The sequence below is a fragment of the Poecilia latipinna genome, unplaced genomic scaffold (genome assembly GCF_001443285.1).
Source record: "Poecilia latipinna isolate Pla-1442-1.1 unplaced genomic scaffold, P_latipinna-1.0 Scaffold440, whole genome shotgun sequence".
In the NCBI taxonomy this organism is placed as follows: domain Eukaryota; kingdom Metazoa; phylum Chordata; class Actinopteri; order Cyprinodontiformes; family Poeciliidae; genus Poecilia; species Poecilia latipinna.
Genome location: NW_015113056.1, coordinates 66,007 through 77,665, shown reverse-complemented (window position 1 = coordinate 77,665; position 11,659 = coordinate 66,007). Strand labels below are relative to the sequence as shown.

General features: G+C 36.2%; 1 protein-coding gene across 3 annotated transcripts in view; it reads right to left on the bottom strand.

The window, feature by feature from the left end:
• Positions 1 to 11,092, bottom strand: part of slc8a2b (solute carrier family 8 member 2b) — a 34,994-nt gene extending 23,902 nt beyond the window's left edge. Inside the window, exon 1 of one of the 3 annotated variants that reach the window (XM_015038384.1) lies at positions 11,002 to 11,092. The gene's annotated coding sequence lies outside the window, so the exon portion shown is untranslated. The other 2 variants (XM_015038386.1, XM_015038387.1) reach the window with 2 other exon arrangements.
• Between the last annotated feature and the right edge of the window lie 567 nt (positions 11,093 to 11,659).

Sequence of the window (11,659 nt, the reverse complement as noted above, 5' to 3'; positions counted from 1 at the left end):
GAACAGAAAAAACGGTCGGCCACCAGTAAGGGACGCCCCCCCCCCCCCACACACACACATACACACACATATACACACACACGCACACACACACACGCACACACACACACGCACACACACACACACACACACACACACACTCCTACACACACTGATGACTTCGTATCGACTCCCATTTATTTTAGTTGCTGCTTTCACACCTATTAACAATCTGCACTGCAAAAACACAAAATCTAACCAACAGTTTTTAGTTTCTGGTGCATAAATATCTTTTTACACTGTAAATAAATCAAAATGAACATAAAGTGACTTTTGAGCTTGTTGAGTTATTTATATTTAAACTAGATATAAAAAAGGATTTCTTGGTTTAGTTTCAATGTAAAGATTTTGTTACACCTAAAATAAGAGAAAACTCATTTTTCAACAGGAAACATGTTTTTGTTTTAGGTAAATAATTCATTCATTAAAATAACTAATCGCTCCATTATTTCACTAATAAAACATTTTTCCATATTAAAAGAGAAAAAATGTTTTTATTTCTGTTGATGCTGTTAGTTTAATAAAATGTCTTGTCAGTCCACAGGATGTTGACCCACACTGAGCTCCTGACCTCTGACCTCAGAGGCCCTCAGTGCTGTGGGATGAATCCTTCCTGCTGCTCAGTGTTTTCGGCCTGCTTCATGTCGTCACACGGGTCCCAAATACAGCGAGTTTTTTCATCCGTTCATTAGATGAAGCTTTAAATCGTGACAAAGACGAAACCTGTGAGGGATAAATACACGCAGGAAGCCTGAGTTTGTTTTTAATAAATAATGCACATCAGGTTTGTTCACCACGTTTGGGTCGATGAGCTTTGACAGATTTCAGGCCTTCAGCCTCGGCAGGTCGGTTACACCTGAAGACGCTGAAACAAAATGATTTACAAGCCGTCTTTATCCCAGAGACTGAAACAGAAACCAACGGCTTCATGTCCGACAGCGACGACATTTTGTTTTATCTCAGATTTGTGTGAACGAATTTGGTCTAAACAAAACATTTTCTGCCCAGAATCAGATTCAGTTCTGATCCGTTTTGGGTCTCTGTCACTTTAAATCCCAATCAGCTGCTGCTGGCCAAGTTTTTAAACTTGCAGTGAAAATTTCAGATTGTTTTTCTGTGATGATCTGATCTGAGGGAATTTCTTTGTTTTTGGTGTAAATTTACCGGCAAAAAACCTTTTGAAAACAATCCGTCCCTCATTCTGACGTCCGACTTGGTGCCTCAGTCACGCTTTCCCCAAAAAACTCACTAATTTTAAGATTAGTTTTCAAAATTTTCCAGAAAAAACATTTCTCAGCATTTCAAAAGTCAAAATTCTTCAACCTTTGAAATTCAAAAATGTTCATTTTTTCTAGAAAATTTGAGAAATTATTCTAAAAATTCTTAGTTTTTCTTTCAGATTTTCACATTTTGAATCTCATAAATTTCCACGTTGTTTTTGTAGAAAAAAATTAGGAAATTTTTACTTTTGAAATTTCCAAGTATAAGAATTGTTGAAGCACTTTTCAAGTTAAGTCTGATTTGTTTAAATGTTTTTGAGGTTGAGACGTTTCAACAGATGAATTACATTTTGATCAACGTGACATAAGAATTAAAAATGCAGGGAAAAGCAGAGAATTGTACATAACTTGAATTTGCAGTTTGCAGGAATAAGAAATCTCTTTCTGATGTGCACAAACAAAATAATTCAAAGAAAATAGTTTTGAGAAATTCACAAAAGCAACTGAGAAAATCTGTAAAAGTTTAAACTTAAAACCGAGCAGAGAGGTTCTGCAGCGAACCGTCTGCAGGTAGCAATGATTGATTGATTGATTGATTGATTGGGTTCCTTTCGTTGCTTCTCTAAGTGGGAATAAAGGACGGTCTAATCTGCCCTTGGATTTAATCTGGGCCGCCTCGGTGGCATTGGCTCTTTTACGGAGTTAAAGCGAATTTGATGAGTGAGGAATATCGGGCTGTGGATGTTAATGTTCCTGGGAGGAAACGGTTATGAAGTGAATCTAGAGAAGGAGCAGAAACAAAAAGACTGGGATTATGAGGAAAACTGCAGCAGTGAAGTGGGATTATCTTAAAAACGATCAGCCTGGTGAGGCAGCAGGTCGGCAAACTGAACCGGTTCCTGATGAACAGACCCGGCTGGTTTTCTGCAGCACAAAGCAGATCAGAATAATCTGAGCTGTGAGGTTGGGATTATAATCTGACCTTTTCCTGGATAGCTTTTTGGTCTTTTCTTGGTGGATTCATGTCGTTTTGCAGGATAATGTCAGCGAGAGCTGGCGAATTTACAAATGAAGACATCTGTGATTCAGCAGGAGACCAACACACACACACACACACACACACACACACACGCACACACACACACACACACACACGTGCGTCTTCATCAGGTTCCCATATGGAGCGCAGTCAGGGCCAAAAAGGTTTATTTATTTATTTAGGAAGGTAATTAAAGCTGAAGAGGCGGAAACAGATTTTAATCAGGAGGAGAAAATAATTTAGAGGCTCAAGTTGAATTTATTTGGTTATTTTTATTTATTTTCCATTTAATCTGCAGATATTCTGTATTTGGAATATTTTAGGTCTGTCTCTCCACATCAAAAGCCACAAAGCTTCTCAAACATCAGAAAACATTTACAAAATAATTATTCCACAACAAAAATGTACATAGTGTTTTATATTATACATAAGTGACTTTTCACCGACTTATAGGAGCTTTTGTTGGGTGGATAGTTCAAGTTCCACTGATAAATGGAGAAAATATAAATATACAAAAGATTTAAAATAGTAGATTAAAAATATGATATATCATATTTAATAATGTAAGAAATGATGTAACTTATTGAGGACACAAAACTCTTTGTTGCCAAGTTTGCTCAGTAAATATTGTCAACACTAAAGTTTCTCCATTAAACAGGAAAAACAGATCAGAGGTTTTATGCTGCAGCTTGATAAACAAATTATTTCTCAAATCATAAAAACGGTGAAATATTAAATGAAATGAGAAAATCAGATTCAACATTTCTGGAAAAGTTCCTGAAACACCAGAGCTGAACTTTGCTCCAATCTGAAGCAGATTATGAACATTTTACATGAAAAATTAAAAAAAAATTCAGAAAAACTCAGAAATTTTAAGATTAATCCCAAAAATCTTTGTAAAAAAATTCTTTACTTTCTAAAATGTACAATTCCAAAAGTTGAAAACTTTAAATTTCTCAATTTCAGAAATGTCCTTATGTTTTTTTCAGTTAACATTTTCTAACATTTTAAGCAAAGTTTTGACTTTTCAATCTCAGGAAATATCAGATTTTTCTAGAAAATGTCTGAGATTAATCTCAAAATCTTGGCAGAAATTTACTCCTCCATGTTTTTAACCTTTGTCCCTGATATGCTGTCATAAATAAATTTAAATCAATATCTGTTTTTTGAGCTCATGTATCGATTTATTAAATAATTTAGCAGCAGAAAATTTTTCTGAATTGAAAATTGATCCATAGTTTTCAAATAAAATGTAATAATTTTGGATTTATTAGTTGCAGTTTCCTCAATCAACTCGATTAAAAATTTGCATCCTGCTGCTGATCCTGATCTTTGTCTGGATTCGGCTGATTGTGTTTTTCTCTTCTCCTCCAAACCTCTGGAGGTTTTAAAGTTCAGGGCAACACTTTGGCAACAACAACAACAACTTGTTGCTTAGCAACTCAGACACAGAGACGCATTCAGGCACAAGCAGTGATGCTGCAGTATTTCATCTGCAGCATCCAAAGAACTGAAATATAAACTAGAAGTCAGTTTTATTGAGATTTCAGACTGAAAAGGATTTTCTCCTGCTGTAGCTCCTTATTTAATTCAGTCGGCAGAAACATTTCCAGGAACTCTTCCAGAAACTCTTCCAGAAACTCTGGCTCCATTAGAGGAAGTCAGTAAAGGAGAGGAGGATAAAACAAGTGCAGCTGGATGTGGAGGAACGTTTCCTGTATCTGTGAATTATTTATAAAAGAGAGCAGATTAAACTGCTGGGCTATAAAAAGCTGCTGCTGTCCAGTCTAAGCTGTTTATTATTATTATTATTATTATTATTATTGTTGTTGTTGTTGTTGTTGTCAGAAAACAGAGGCAGATGAATTTAAATTCTGCTCTAAACGTCACCAGGAAAGATTTAAGATGATAAATTATAGAAACAGTTTTAAAGTCTCTGCTGGTTTTATTCTCACTGCTCAACTAAAAACAGCCAAAGTGCAGAAAAATGGTTTGATTTGTACAAACAGGGAACAAAACCGGCAAAGATTTGGATCAAACAGAACCAAAACTAAACATCATTAAACCTTTGAATGAATTCAAAAAGCAGAAAAACTGAGGAGGAAAACGTTCAGCTCACTGCAAAAACACTAAATCTAACCAAGTATTTTTAGTCTATTTTACAGTGCAAATGTTTTAGTTCAGTTGAAATAAAACTAAACTAACTGAAAAATAACTTTTCAGTAAAATACAAGAGTTTGTTTCAATCTTCATAACTGGAGGATAAAAACATCACAATTTAAAACTATAATACCAGTCAATATTGATAATTAGTGATTAGGTTTTGCAATATGAAATATTTATTGGCCAATATCAGCTGATTGCAGCAGCATCAGAGATCAATATCTGCCCAGATTTTCAAATCGGTGCATCGCTAATCATCAAATTTAATTCATTACTTAGATTTAGCATCAATCAGCTGATTTTGCTTTCAAATAATTAAAATAATATAACACTATTAAGCTTGTTACTAACTTCACTGGATGATAAATCGCTCCTGTTATTATTGCAATAAATAATAATATTATTGTTTTGAAGCTGTTTTCAAGTAATACATTGATAAAGGCATAAAAATGTAATTTTGCTCTCTCAATAAACTAATAAACTTCAATTTTTTTGAAAATATGTAACTGGTGTAACTATCCAAAATAAAAAACAACCAAAACCAATAAATAAAACAAATATAATAAAAACCACTTCCAATCAAACCCATAAATAAAATGTATCAACAAAAATGTTTATTTAAAAACATTAATAATCAGAATGTAAATTATTGACCTTATTTTAATTTTTCATGTGATTAACTGCTGATTGTGACAGACTTAAACACCAATCTGCATTTCAAAACCCAAATATTTCGCTCAGTTTGCTCCTCCTGTGGGATTAAAATCGATAGTTTAGCCGTAATAAAACTCACTGGCATCAGGGGGCCCAAATTAAAACCTGCTTCAGGCCCTGAAAAGTCTTGGGTCGGCCCTGCCAGCGGTTTCTCTCCACTGCAGCCACATTAGTTGCGATGGGACTTCCTGTTTCTCTGCATTAATTATTAATCATGTGGAGAGGGAAGAGGCGTTCGCTGTGCAGCTCTAACGTCTGGCACAAACCAGACAAATTAGCAACCAGCAAATGTTTCTGGCAACAGCAACTGAAACTCAACTTTTTAATAAAACTCTGAACTTTTAAAGTGAACTGAAGGTTAAGCTCATGGACGCCTCAGGATCTGCCGCCGTGTTTTCTGATAAATGTTGTGTTTCCATGGAGAGTTTAATCACTTCAGGTTCGCTTTAATTATTTATTATCTCCAAATGTAAACGGCTGCAGGTTTCACTGGATTTAAGGAGAAACAGGAGGATTATAGATCTGACATGATAACACGATAAATTATTCTAGAAGTTATCGCGATAAACGATAATGTTGTTTTGAAACCATTTTCAAGTAACATAATGATAATAATGGCAAAATAATTAAAGATGATTAAACTTTAAATTCTGAAAAACATTTAACACTTTATCTGGGAGACATTTTAAATATCCAAAATAAATAAACAAAGCAACACAACCAAAAAAATTTATTAATTATAAAGTTTTTTTCATGAAAATTTCTGAGCTTAATCTTAAAAATTCTGGATTTTTTTTTCTAGCAAATTTTAAGTTCCAGTTTTTCCCAGAAAATTTCAGAATCATTCTCAAAATTTGTGGAGTTTTTCTAGCAAGTGTTTGACTTTTAAAGATCAGAAATATCTGAAATTTTTAGGGAAAATTGACTATAATCTCAAAATGTCTTAGTTTCTCCTGGCAAGTTTTCAATTTTTCAAGCTCAGAAATCTTCAATTTCTTTCCAGAAAATTTATGATGCTAATCTTAAAATTTCTGAGTTTTATCTAGCTTTTTTTTTTTTTTTTTTACTGTTAAAACTCAGAAGTTTCTGAGTTTTTCCTAGAAAAACTATGATTCCAATCTAAATTTTCTGTTTCCCAGCCGGCTCTGGTGAAATGCGCTACCAGATGAAATCTGTAACCTGTGAAGTGATTTCTGCCTCCGGTGGCGTCTCTTCTGATCCGGCTGTCTGTCAGCCTGATTTATTAAATTCATAAAGCAGGAAATAGACGCCCGGCTCTTCACGGTGCCGTCCGTGAATCAATTACTCCGTCTCCTCTGGTTTTCTGTGGATAAATGAGCTGCTGATATCTCAGAGACAAAGCGCTACATTTCCATGTTGATGTAATGAAAAAATGTAATAAAAATCTGCCTTTTCAGCAGCAAACCGGCGCTTTGCTGTGAAGCAGCAGCAGCTGCTTTCATTGAGTTAGTGGAGCTGAGGCTAAATAAACAGGGCATGAAGGGAAAGTGAGTGGGAGGAAGAAACCTGCTCTTTACAGGGAAACGCGCCCTGGGGTGACCGATGTTACAGCTAGGCGACATAAAAATGAAGATCTGCTCTCTGAGGGTTTTTCATCTGTTGAACTCTCCATGAAAAGGCAGATTTAGTCGCACGGCTGCAGCTGATTCGTTTTTTAGTCACTTTTATTTCAATAAAAGCAGCTCTGCTTCATTTTCCTCTGTGGGGAGAAATGGAGAGCAGACGCTTCAGATTTCCTTCATTTACGTCTCTGTCCTTTTCTCCCTTTGGCCAAAAATCACCCAACATGAAAGGGTTCTTAAAATTACTTCATTGTCAATTATTTATGAATTATTTCTCTGCAAAAATTAAAAATATTACCAAATATTTTGTTTAGTTTCTACAGGAAATATCTTAGTTCACTTGAAAAAAGATAAAACTAACAAATAACTTTTCAGAGAGATAAAGAAGCTTAATAATTAGTTAACTTTGATGACAAATATTTGCACATGCATATTATTTCCCCTTTAAATGGGAATAATGTTATGATGAAATAATCTGCCACTGGAAGCAGAATTTTTTCATCAATATTAAGTTGTTTTTTTTCATAAAAAAGTTACTTGTATGTTAGTTTTGTCTCACTTGAAGGAAAACAAAACGATAATCACCCAGCAGAAACAAAAAAAACTTGGTAAGATTTTGTGTTTTTATGTGTGTTTATCTGTGCAACAATAAGCAATATTTTGATCAAATCAACATTAGCATAACATTTGTTTTAATGTTCACAGTTATTTAACATTTAAAAAATATATATATTTTTTGCTGTTTTAGTCTATAAACTGTTTTCAGCAACAAAAATGAGAATTTTCTTGGTAAAAAGTCGCTGAATGTTTGTGATAATTAAAAAAACACTAATAAACTGAAAAGTCTTACTGTTGTACTTAACACGAATGTCCATGCGTGTGGACATTCGTGTCCTCCACGCATTTGTGGAGGACACACGAACTCATTCTTAGGGCCACAAAAGGCCCCTGGGCCACACGTTGGACACCCACAGCTTTAAAAGACGTTTAAATGTCTGGTAAATGAGCAGGAAAAGCAGCGTTTCCCTAAAACTCCCAGGAGGAAAGTCAACATTTTCAGAGCCGCCTCTGCTGACAGGAGATGAAAACTGAAAACACAGCAGCTGGAGTTTAAACCCAGTTCTCAGAGCCTACAGACTCTTGGTTGGTTATTTTTCTGCTGTAACGGCGAATCCTGGCAATAAATCTTTAAAACCGTCAGAAAGCCGGCTGAGAGTGTGGGCTGAGGCCATGAAAACATGCAAAATCACACACACACACACACACACGCACGCACGCACACACACACACACGCACGCACACACGCACGCGCGCGCGCGCGCGCACTCACACACACACACACACACACACACACACACACACACACACACAGCAGTGATTATCCAATGGGAAGCTTTTACCAATTAGTTTTCCTTGTTGCTGATTGGCTGAACCCGAAGAGGCGACCAGGAAGACTGAAGACTTTAGCTCCTCGCTCGGTAGAGGTGCTAACGTTCGTATTAATGCAAATTAAGGTATTTTTGGTGTTTGAACTTTTAAAATAATCAGCTATTAGCATTTTTTACTGGATCCAAAATCCTTGTTTATACAGGGGAGCCACTATATTTTACATGTAAGTGTTAGAAAATGTAAATGTTCCTAATTTCGAGCAGTAATCATTGAAAAGTTGTCTTTGTTTGTCATCTGGAAAATGATTTTTCTGCTCCTTGTCCAGCTACTGACTGGCTGTTTAGCATATTCTCCACATTACACTGACAAAACACCTTCAAGTGAAATAATTGTCTGAAATAATGAAATAAAATTTCCCTCCTCTTGCCTCATCCTAATCTGTCACGTCCCTCTGAACTGTCCTCTGCTGTATTGAAAGCGTTGCATCAGAATGAATTTCTGATTTTAAGTTACAGTTATTGAGAAAAGTGAGAACATTTTCCCTGATGGATTTTCTGCTGCTGAACTAATCGAGTGTGCGACCCTGCTGGGGAGGTGCAGGTGTTCAGCTTGTCGCCTGCGGCTCTTCCTCCATCAGCTCACTGCTGTCTGAGTCCCAGCCTTCAGTTCACAAAGGAAAACAAAGCAGTGGAAGGAAAATGCTTGGAAGGACGGGTTGCCCCGGTAAACAGGCGCTCGTTTGGCTTACAGGAGGAATGGAGAACAATAAACTTAACAAACAGTTCACATTCACACTTCTCTGAATGTTTTATAAGTAAATACTTCAACAGGATTTAAATTCAAAACACTGTAATACATACACTACACCAGCAGGGGGTGAAAATGGCAACAGTAACAGTGTTTTCATACCTGATAGTTTGGTAAATTCAGTTCGATTGGGGAACAAAACCGCAAACGTTACATTTTCAGCCACTTTGAATCAAACTAACAAAAACCTCTGAGTAGCCTGTTCCCCTCCTCGCCTGTGGGGGCGCTGCACCAAGAAGCACTGAAGGAAACGACACAAAAACCTCAGAAAAAGACATGCAGCTTCCTTCTTCAACACTTGGAAACACAAATGGAGTGCCGTCAGATTTTAGTCTTTGTAGGATTTCTATTTTGTTGTTGGTAAAAAACAATGAGTCATGTCTGTTGCTAGTGCTATGCTAACGCATTTGGTTTGGTTGTGTTTACCCAGAATGCCCTGTGCTGTAGTCCGCTTCCTTTTGAACAGAACCAGAGTTCACTTCAACCGAACCCAGACCGAGGTTTGTTGGTGGACCAGAGTTAGCTCAGCATTCACCATTCACCAACTGAACCGGACTCTGGTTCGGTTCGGATGAATATGTGAACGCCAAGCTGACAGCACAACGCTCTAAAATCAGGAAGTGAATAATAGTGCAGGGCATTCTGGGTAAACACAAGCAAAACCTGCTAAAATTTAACACTTTTGCCTAATCTAGCGCTAGCGACGCCACACTAACCCTGATTTATTCCTCATCAGAAACTGCAGTTTACCAAAAAATAAAAATAAAAAAGAAGCTGTAGTTTTTACAGTTTCTTATTTTTGTTCAAATGTATGCACACAGAAGGACCGAGAGAAATAAAGAAAAAACACCCAGAGAGTTTTCTAAAACTGATCCGACTGGCTGCTCGGTCAGCTGAAGCTGAACGAAATCCTTAATATCAGGAGACATGACCAACGCAGTTTTATCAGCTCAGCCGCAGACGCTCTCTCCCTTCACCTGAAACCCGATCTCTGTTTACAAAGCAGAGAAACACAAGCCATCTAAATATTGATTGGTTCACAGGCTGAATTTCTGCCTCCAAATGGATTCTGTCAACACACTGTTTGTTTTGCTGCCTGAAAGGCAAATTAATTGACTTTCACACCTTCACACAGGTCTATTATGGAAAACCTTTCCTCAAAATTCTTCTGTTTTCTTCGGCTTTCCTTCAAACTCCTTTACAACACTGAGTAAATAAAACACTGTCGTGTTCACAGCAAGGTTGAATGGACTGTTCTCAACTAAAACAATGACTGCAGTCCACATAGAAAACAATATGTAGATGCTACAGGCGGACAGAGTGCCGAAAACGGTACTCAACTAAGAGAAGCACAACTTCTACATGTTTCTACTGAAGTAAAAGTAAAAAGTAGTAAGAAAGTACTCAAGTAAGAGTAAAAAATATTTGGTAAAAAGTACTAAATGGTCAAATTATCAATCGTTTAATATTTATAAATTACATCATCAGATGGACCAAAATATAAAGTTAAGTGGAAATTTTGGTATTTTAATGACAATAATGACAATAATTCATATAAGTAGCAAAAACTAATAAAATCAGGCAAAATATTTTTTTCCAAATCGGTTTCTTTCAATAAAAAACATATAAAACATATAAACATATAAAACATATAAAACTTTAACAGGTGTGAGTCTGTCTGCTGAGTTTTTGGTTAAAACATGTTTGTTATTTATTCAGTGGGTAGAAAATGCAGAAATTTTACTTAAATAAGAGTAGAAATACCTTCTAATATCCAAATATCCTTTTAATGTTTGACTCTACTGTGAACAACACCCATTTCCTACTAAAACAATAAAATTAGGCGACTTTCCTTGTTTGGTTTTGGTTTAATTTTGGCCCTTGTGACACAAAGTGCTACCTCTCTGTTTTATTTGTTTTTTGTGTGATTCTGAGTTCATTTCAAGCTGCAGCCTCAGATCTCAGTGAGTCAGTGAGCGACCTGAGGAGCTGAACTCTGTGTCAGCGCCACGCCTCGACGCTGCTGCACCGAAAGCGAAGGACTCACTGCGGGTCTCTGGGCTGCGTCTCTAACTCTGGAGCTGCTCCACATCGACGGGCTGCAGAAACACAAACCAGAGGGAAACATTTACTTCTCATGTTGTTTGCAGCAGATAGATGAATATTTTTCATATGATGTTACCAGGAGTTTGCTTTTTGGAGCACAAAAAAACCGGTAGCCATAAATTCAAGATGGCGGACATTTGTAAAGATAGTCATTAAGGAAAACTTTTCTTTTCTTTTTTTTTTTTTTTACTAAATTTACCTAAATTTACCAGATAAATGCTTTTGGGGTCAAATCAAACACATTTTGACAAATAAAAATCATGTTTACTGATTATTTGTTATTTCTGTCAAAATCTTTGTCTCCCTTTTCTGGTGGACTTTTTCAAAATGGCCGCCATGGTTGCAAGGGAGAATATATGTTTCAGCAACAGTTATTGCCAGTGGTGACAACAGATAACCAAAACATTAAGTTAACTAACCACTAATTTTATGAACAAGAATCTTAGCTATGCTAACATTAACTCTATAACATATATAAAAATCAGCAGGCGCTAACACTAAACTGTTAAACACATTTTAAAAAATGTTGCTAAGCTAACCATAGCTAGTAAGACAATTGTATGTTGGCTAATGCTAAATGGCTAAACACATAAAAGCAC